This window comes from Cucurbita moschata, unplaced genomic scaffold (genome assembly GCF_002738365.1).
Source record: "Cucurbita moschata cultivar Rifu unplaced genomic scaffold, Cmos_1.0 Cmo_Scf00184, whole genome shotgun sequence".
Lineage (NCBI taxonomy): Eukaryota > Viridiplantae > Streptophyta > Magnoliopsida > Cucurbitales > Cucurbitaceae > Cucurbita > Cucurbita moschata.
The window spans coordinates 2154-11671 of record NW_019268700.1 but is presented as its reverse complement, the minus strand read 5'-3'; the positions used below and the strand labels follow the sequence as shown (position 1 = coordinate 11671).

The 9518-nt window shown below is 38.5% G+C and overlaps 1 non-coding gene across 1 annotated transcript; it reads left to right on the top strand.

The window, feature by feature from the left end:
- Positions 1-781: 781 nt before the first annotated feature.
- TRNAN-GUU lies at positions 782-855 on the top strand. Its single transcript has one exon. It is a non-coding gene; the product is annotated as a tRNA-Asn (tRNA).
- The last annotated feature ends 8663 nt before the right edge of the window (positions 856-9518 follow it).

Here is a 9518-nt window from a genome sequence, read left to right as displayed (position 1 = left end):
CGATGATTATGATGTGACGATGTATGCTAAAATGATGATCATAGTTTAGCTTTTTTCTTGACTTTCTTTTGCTTATTATTTATATTGTGTCAAAAGGAGAATTTGAACCCATGCCCTCTTACGAGGACCATAACTTGAGTCTAGCACATTAGACCACTCAGCCATCATAACAACTTTTTAATAGATTCCATATCAGTTGGAGAGGAGAATGAATCATTCCTTATATGGTTGTGGAAACCTCTCTCTAATAGACGCATTTCTTTTAAGGGTGTGGAATAATCTTCCTAGTAGACACATTTTAAAACCGTGAGGCTGATGGTGATACGTAATGCACCAAAGTGGAAAATATCCGCTAGCGATGGTCTTGAGCTGTTACAAATGGTATCATAACTAGTCACCAGGTAGTGTGCCAGCGAAGACGCTGGTCCCCCAAGGGGGTGGATTGTAAGATCCCAGATCGGTTAGAGAGAAGATGAAACATTTATTATAAGAGTGTGGAAACCTCTCCCTAGTAGACTTCCAACGAGGACGCTGGAAAACCTCTGCATAGTAGATGCGTTTATAAACCGTGAGGCTGATGGTTATACGTAACGAGCCAAAGTAGACAATATCTACTAGTAGTTGTCTCAGAAAATTTTAATCAACTAGCTGGAATAGCTCAGTTGGTTAAGACAATATCTACTAGTAGTTGTCTCAGAAAATTTTAATCAACTAGCTGGAATAGCTCAGTTGGTTAGAGCGTGTGGCTGTTAACCACGTCTCAGAAAATTTTAATCAACTAGCTGGAATAGCTCAGTTGGTTAGAGCGTGTGGCTGTTAACCACAAGGTCGGAGGTTCAAACCCTCCTTCTAGCGATGGCAATCAAGTGTTCCTTACGATTTACCGAGTATCCAACTTTTACCCCCAACAAGGGGTCTAGCGATGGCAATCAAGTGTTCCTTACGATTTACCGAGTATCCAACTTTTACCCCCAACAAGGGGTCGGAGGTTCAAACCCTTGCTGCTAGATCCTAATTAAGTGTTCCTTACAATATAAACAACTTTATCACTAAATTTTACATGTGAGTTCAAATCACTCACTTTATAATGTCGTTTACTATTGAAACTTTTTTTTTTCATTCGGTGACCTAGGTAACTCGATCTTAATCCTGAGTTTACTATGAACTCCTGTTTATTTGGAATTATTCTTAGATTTACATGAGTGAGAGTTTCTCGAGTTCGCCGACTCAATAAGCCTCCCATTTCATGGGTAAGACTCGGTGAATAGCTGGGGACATAGGGTGCAAGATGGAATTCACTCCTACCCGCTTTTAGGGATAGTAGAGAGGTCCCCCTGTTAGCTTATATCAGACTAAACCATAGAACAGTGTGACGAGTGAGTTCGAATTCAAATTAGGGAATATGCTCTAAATATATACACTATATTTAATCACATTTTTGTTTTAATTGGGAATTAAAGAAAAACAGAGAATGGGAGATATTTAAATAAGATTTAAATATTTTAATTATGAATAGGGATTCATAATCAATATGTGCTGGAATTGATTCCGGTTGACATTTGAATTTATGTTAAATATTTATTAAATTGTTTAATTAATCCTTTAATATTACTTTAATTTGAAATTAATTATTTAAATTAATTGTTGAATTAAAATGGAGAAAGTCAATATGTTGACTTCACTCAATGTAAAAATCCATGTACGAGTGAGTGTCAATATATGGTTTAACCAAACTTGCATGTTTGCCACATAATCGAACAAATTTGAGTGGAATTTTGAGTGTCAAAATTTGGTAATCTCAAATTTGCATGAGCATTTAAATATGACTCTATAAATGGAGTCATGGTACATGAAACCTTCTTGGAAAAAAACCTTCACAAAATCCATCACAAACTCTCTCTTCACATATATTAAATCCCTTCCTAGTTTAGTCACTCACCGAATTCCACAATCTCGTTCTAAGGCCGAAGAATAGTAGGAAAGATACTAGTAGTGGTTTGAAATCGGTTCGTGAAGAAAAACAAATTTGAACTACAAAAGGTTAGTACTCAAACTCCTTTGAGTTCTAATGCTTATGAACATGATAACTAATTTACTATAATTGATGTACTTAGAGTGCCTAAGATCCAAATTGCTTCCGCATGTGTTGTATTAACACCATCTTTGAGTTCTAATGCTTATGAACATGCTAGCTAATTTACTATAATCGATGTACTTAGAGTGTCTAAGATCCAAATTGCTTTCGCTTGTGTTGTATTAACACCATCAAGAAATAGCAGCAGAGAGAAGAGAGATGAAAACTAGAAAATCGCGTTGAGTCGGGCGAAGAAGACGAATCCGTCGAATCTAGATTCGAATCCGGATCTGGGTCAGACTCTAACCTACAACCCACTGCCAATCCATTTGTTCAGTCCAACACACGCTCACGGCACAATTATAATAGCCAAGCCAACCCAATGTCTGCAGCCTAGCTCAGTGGCCCAGCACCCGAGATCCCACGTCTGCCCATCCAACCCACAACGTCTGTAGCCCAAAACCTGACAGTCGATGGCGAAGCCAATTACCTAAGACCCACCTGCAATAGCTCAGCACCCATGTCGCAGCCCAGCAATCGTCCCTTGACCCGTGCCACGACCCAATTTAGCCTGCACACGCATCAGCTTCTTATTGCGCCACACGTCAACTTGCAGCAAAAAGAACGACTCGGCTTCATAGCACAGCTTTGTTGTGGGTATTCCTTACGTTTAAAATGCTCAGTTTCGCAATTATGACACCAACCCCTACATTTTTTACCCTCCCGAAGCTGATTTGACCATAATTAAGATAAATAAGGGCAGTATGATGCACTATTTCATGAATTCAAGTTAAACTACATTATAAATGTGAAATGTTAATGAAATGAAATGAACGCTCTAATAGGAAACGACAACCGGTAACCTTTGGAGCAACTTCGAGGAACGAAAGCTTAGCAAATCTAAAAGTAGAGAAATGCCCGCTAAGGCCAACAAACCAAGTAAGTAGCCTTACTGTTTTGTTCACTCTCTTTTGCTTATTATTTATATGGAAACATCACCATGTATTGTAATTAAATTCGAAAAGGAAAAAAAAAAGATCTCAAAAGAAGTTCATATCATTTTATGATATAACCCTCCCCCAACCATGATAGTAGTAGATGTTATTCAATTTCACTAGCCATTAGACTAACACACAATAATCTGAATTTTGTCAGAAGGGGAATTTGAAGCCACGCTTCTTACGAGGACCAGAACTTGAGTCTGGCGCCTTTGACTACTCGGCCATCCTGACTACTTTTTAATAGATCCTACACTGGTTGGAAAGGGGAATGAATCATTCCTTGTAAGGGTGTGAAAACCTCTCCCTAATAGACGCATTTTAAAACTGTGAGGCTGACGACGATCCATAACAGGGCAAAATGGAAGATATCTGCTAGCGATTGGAGAGGGTGAGGAAGCATTTCTTTTAAGGGTGTGAAAAAATCTTCCTCGTAGACGCATTTTAAAAGCGTGAGGCTGGTGGTGATACGTAATGCACCAAAGTGGACAATATCTGCTAACGGTGGGCTTAAGATGTTACAAATGATATCATAGCTAGTCATCAGGCGGTGTGTCAGCGAAGACGCTGGCCCCCAAGGGGGTGGATTGTGAGATTCCAGATCGATTGGAGAGAAGATGAAAAATTTCTTATAAGGGTGTGGAGATCTCTCCCTAGTAGACTGCCAGCGAGGAATCTGGAAAACCTCTCTATAGTAGGTGCGTTTTAAAATCGTGAGGCTGACGACGATACGTAACGAGCCAAAGCAGACAACATCTACTAGTGGTGAGCTCGGACAATTTTAAATAACTGGTTGGAATAGGTCAAATGGTTAGAGTGTGTGTCTCTTAACCACAAGGTCAGAGGTTCAAACTCTCACTAGTGATGGCAATCGTTATCTATTGTTCAGGTTCAAACCTTCCTTCATTTCCATACTGGTTCGTGAAGATTTTTATGGAAATCGGATCATGGAACTTCTCAATTCCAATCTTTGAATATATTAAAAAAACATCCATAAATCTTCACAGATCGTGGCAAATTTCGCCTAGCTCTAATACTAGTTGTTAGGATCGGACAGCAACGCCTTCCACCACAATGGTTCTATAGGTTCGGACGGCAGCGCATTATTTCAATCTTTGAACTTTTCATCTTCATTTTGCCTAGCTCTGATACTAGTTGTTAGGATCACATGGCAACGCATTTCCACCACAGGGGTTCGTGAAGATCAATTCCAATCTTTGAACTTTCCATCTTCACAGATCGTGGCAAATTTCGCCTAGCTGTGATACCAAATGTTAGGATCGCATGGCAACGCACACACTCAATCTAAAATAAAATGCAAGACTACTAGTTGTTAGGATCGCACGACAATACATTCCACCACTGCTTCGTGTTCATGTTACCCCAACAGGGGTTCGTGAAGATCTTTTTGGTAAAAATAATCTTCAATCTCCATCTTCCATAAACCAAAATCAGATCGCTTCGTGTTCATGATATCATGCTTTACCCCAACAAGGGTTCATGAAGATCTTTCTAGTAGAAATAATCTTCAATCTCCATCTTCCATAAATCGAAATCAGATCGCTTCGTGTTCATGATATCATGCTTTACCCCCAACAGGGGTTCGTGAAGATCTTTCTGGTAAAAATAATCGGATCTATCGAACTTATCAATTCCAATCTTTGAACTTTCCATCTTCACAGATCGTGGCAAATTTCGCCTAGCTCTGATACCAGTTGTTAGGATCGCACGACAACGCACACACTTGATCTAGAAGAAAATGCAAGACTCTGACTAATATATTTATATAGTTTAGTTTAGTTTACTATATATAGTTTTACCACATATAACTATTTACTATATATAACTATCAACACTCTTTACTATAGATTCATTATATTAGATAATGCACTTTTTGTTCCTGAAATGAAAAGAAATCTAATATCTATCTCTTATTTATTAGAACAATTGTATAAAGTATCTTTTGAAATCAATGAAGTGTTCATTTGCAAAAGAGGTATACATATTTGTTCTGCAAAACTAGAAAACAACTTATATATGTTAAAACCGAGCGAAACAAAAGCTATTTTAAATACTGAGATGTTTAAAACAGCTGAAACTCAAAATAAACGACAAAAGATTTCTCCTAATACCTATCTTTGGCACTTAAGACTAGGCCACATTAATCTCAATAGGATTGAGAGATTGGTTAAAAGAGGACTTCTAAATAAGTTAGAAGACAATTCTTTACCTCCATGTGAGTCTTGTCTTGAGGGTAAAATGACTAAACGATCATTTTGCGAAAAACGTTATAGAGCCAAAGAAACCTTAGAACTCGTGCATACAGATCTCTGTGGTCCAATGAATGTCAAAGCACGAGGAGGGTATGAATATTTCATCAGTTTTATTGATGATTATTCAAGGTATGACTATCTTTACCTAATGCATCACAAGTCCGAAGCTCTTGAAAAATTCAGAGAGTATAAGACTGAGGTTCAGAATCTATTAGGTAAAACTATTAAAACACTTCGATTAGATCGAGGAGGAGAGTACATGGATTTAAGATTTCAGGACTATATGATAGAACATGGAATAAGGTCTCAACTCTCAGCCCCTGGTATGCCTCAACAAAATGGTGTATCAGAAAGGAGAAATAGAACTCTATTAGACATGGTTCGGTCTATGATGAGTTTCGCTCAATTACCCGATCCGTTTTGGGGATATGCAGTGGAGACTGCTACATACATTTTGAACATGGTTCCTACTAAGAGTGTTTCAGAAACACCTTATGAGTTATGGAAAGGGCGTAAAGGTAGTTTACGTCACTTCAGAATTTGGGGATGTCCAGCACATGTGTTGTTGCAAAATCCCAAGAAATTAGAACGTCGTTCAAAATTATGTCTATTCGTAGGATACCCCAAAGAGACGAAAGGTGGTTTGTTTTATGATCCTCAAGAAAATAGAGTGTTTGTATCAACGAACGCTACATTCTTAGAGGAAGACCACGTAAGAAATCATCAACCTCGTAGCAAACTAGTATTAAGTGAGATTTCTAAAGAAGCTACTGATAAAACAACAAGAGTTGTTGATCAAGCTGGTCCTTCAACCAGAGTTGTTGATGGAGCTGACACTTCTGGTCAATCACATCCTTCTCAAGAGTTGAGAATGCCTCGACGAGTGGGAGGGTTATAACTCAACCCGATCGTTACTTGGGTTTGGCAGAAACTCAAGTCATCATACCTGATGATGGCGTTGAGGATCCATTGACCTATAAACAGGCAATGAATGATGAGGATAGAGATCAGTGGATTAAAGCCATGAATCTTGAAATGGAGTCAATGTACTTCAATTCAGTCTGGGAACTTGTAGATCAACCGGATGGGGTAAAACCTATTGGTTGCAAATGGATCTATAAGAGGAAACGAGACCAAACCGGTAAGGTACAGACCTTTAAAGCACGACTAGTAGCAAAGGGTTATACCCAAAGAGAGGGGGTGGACTATGAAGAAACCTTCTCTCCTGTTGCTATGCTTAAATCAATAAGAATACTCTTGTCTATTGCCACATTTTATGATTATGAAATTTGGCAAATGGATGTTAAGACAGCTTTTCTAAACGGCAATCTTGAAGAGAGTATCTATATGGCTCAACCAGAGGGGTTCATTGAACAGGATCACGAGCAAAGGGTTTGCAAGCTTAAAAGATCCATTTATGGGTTGAAGCAAGCATCTCGATCCTGGAATATAAAGTTTGATACTGCGATCAAATCTTATGGCTTTAAACAGAATGTTGACGAACCTTGTGTTTATAAAAGGATAGTCAACTCTACAGTAGCTTTCCTGGTGTTGTACGTTGACGATATCCTACTCATTGGAAATGATGTAGGATTTTTGACTGACATTAAGCATTGGCTGGCGACACAATTCCAAATGAAAGATTTGGGAGAGGCTCAGTTTGTTCTTGGAATCCAAATTGTTCGGAATCACAAGAACAAAACACTAGCATTGTCTCAAGCATCGTACATCGACAAAATGTTGATTCGATATAAGATGCAGGACTCCAAGAAAGGATTATTACCTTTCAGGCATGGAGTTCATTTGTCGAAGGAACAAAGTCCTAAGACACCTCAAGAAGTTGAGGATATGAAACACATTCCCTATGCATCAGCGGTCGGTAGTCTGATGTATGCCATGCTATGTACCCGACCCGACATATGCTATGCTGTGGGAATTGTCAGCAGATATCAGTCCAATCCGAGACGTGCTCATTGGACTGCCGTTAAGAATATCCTCAAGTATCTTAGGAGAACGAGGGGCTATATGTTAATGTACGGTGCTAAGGATTTGATCCTTACAGGGTACACTAACTCAGATTTTCAGACCGATGTAGATTCGAGGAAATCGACATCAGGATCTGTCTTCACTCTGAACGGAGGAGCAATAATATGGAGAAGCATAAAGCAAGGTTGCATTGCTGATTCCACCATGGAGGCTGAGTATGTTGCTGCTTGTGAAGCAGCGAAAGAATCTGTATGGCTTAGGAAGTTCTTAACTGATTTGGAAGTCGTTCCAAATATGCATCTTCCCGTCACTCTTTATTGTGATAACAGTGGAGCAGTTGCAAATTCAAAAGAACCAAGAAGCCATAAGCGAGGAAAACATATTGAGCGCAAATATCATCTCATAAGGGAGATTGTGCAACGAGGAGATGTGATCGTCACACAGATAGCTTCAGAGCACAACATTGCTGATCCATTTACAAAGCCCCTCACGGCTAAAGTGTTTGAAGGGCACCTAGTGAGTCTAGGACTACGAGTTATGTAATTTAGGGCAAGTGGGAGAAAAGGCATCAGTATGTGATGCCCTAGTTTATTGTATTTCTCTCTACTCAACGTTATAAAACCCAACTAGAGTTTTAGTCCAAGTGGGAGTTTGTTGGGTTTTATGTCCTAAAACTCATAGTTTGTAAACAAAGATATATTCTATTTTCAATAAAGTTATTATTGATGTTTATTCAGTAAAAATTGTTATTGAATAAAGTGAACTTTACGATCATTAATCTAAATCCAATAAACTAAGAACACTCTGGCTATAGTATGATTACTTGAACTATATGTAGAGACATAAGAGTGGATCAAGTTCAAGTATATAGTCAAAATGATCTATAGTATAAGGATAAGGCTGAGTACCTTATTCTGGGGACACTATGGATGCGGCCCACTTTTGTATATGATATAAACAATGTGATCACTAAATTGTGCATGTGGAGACATGTGAGTGGGGGCGTCCTATGCAATGAGTATTGCATAAGATCGGACCATGAAGAAAACCACTCTCACTTTATAAAGTCGTTTACTGTTGAGACTGATTTTCTTTTCATTCGATAACCTAGGTAACTCGGTTTTAATCCTGAGCTAACCATGAACTCCTGTTTATTCGGAATTATCCTTAGATTTGCATGGGTGAGAGTGGCTCTAGTTCGCCGACTCAACAGGCCTCCCATTTCAGGGGTAAGACTGGGTGAATGGCTGGGGACGTGGGGTGCAAGACGGAATTCACTCCTACCCACTTTTAGGGATAGAAGAAAGGTAGTTCCCTTAAGCACTGACTCCAGGTCTTGAACAAGGGGCCCCACCCTCTCATTGGCCTGAGAGGGATTCGGTTTACTGGTTGGACCACAAACCAATTGTTCATTAGAGGATCAGTGAGACATAAGGAACAAGAAGTAACTTCAGGGGTAAAACGGTAAATTGACCCAGCTCTAGTTACGAACAACCTGTGAAGGATCGACTTACTAATCATGGTTATATCAGATGGACAGAAATATATCTATAGTGAGGGGAGTGCAACTACTAGGCTATAGTGGAGTGTCCTAGTAGTTAACGAATGTTGGTTAACCAGGTTAATGAGTTTAATCGGTTAATCTTGGATCGTTGGAGCCCATGATCTATAGGTCCATTAGGTCCCTCTGCTAGCTCATATCGGACTAAACCATAGAACAGTGTGACGAGTGAGTTCGAAGTGTTCGAATTCAAATTAGGGAATATGCGTTACATATATACGATATATTTAACCGCATTTTTGTTTTATTTACGAATTAAACAAAAAGAGAGAATCTGAGATATTTAAATAAGATTTAAATATCTTAATCAATTATGTGTCGGAATTGATTGGGATTGGCATTTGAATTAATATTAAATATTAATTAAATAGTTTAATTAATCATTTAATGTTACTTTAATTTGAAATTCATTATTCAAATTAATTGTTGAATTAAAATGAAGAAAGTCAAAATGTTGACTTTCATCTAATGGAAAAATCCATGTTAGTGGAATTTTGAGGTGTCAAAATTTGGTTTAACCAAACTTGCATGTTTGCAAAATAAACCCCACAAGTTTGAGTGGAATTTTGAGTGTCAAAATTTGGTTAACTCAAACATGCATGCTTGCCACATAATCCCAAACATTT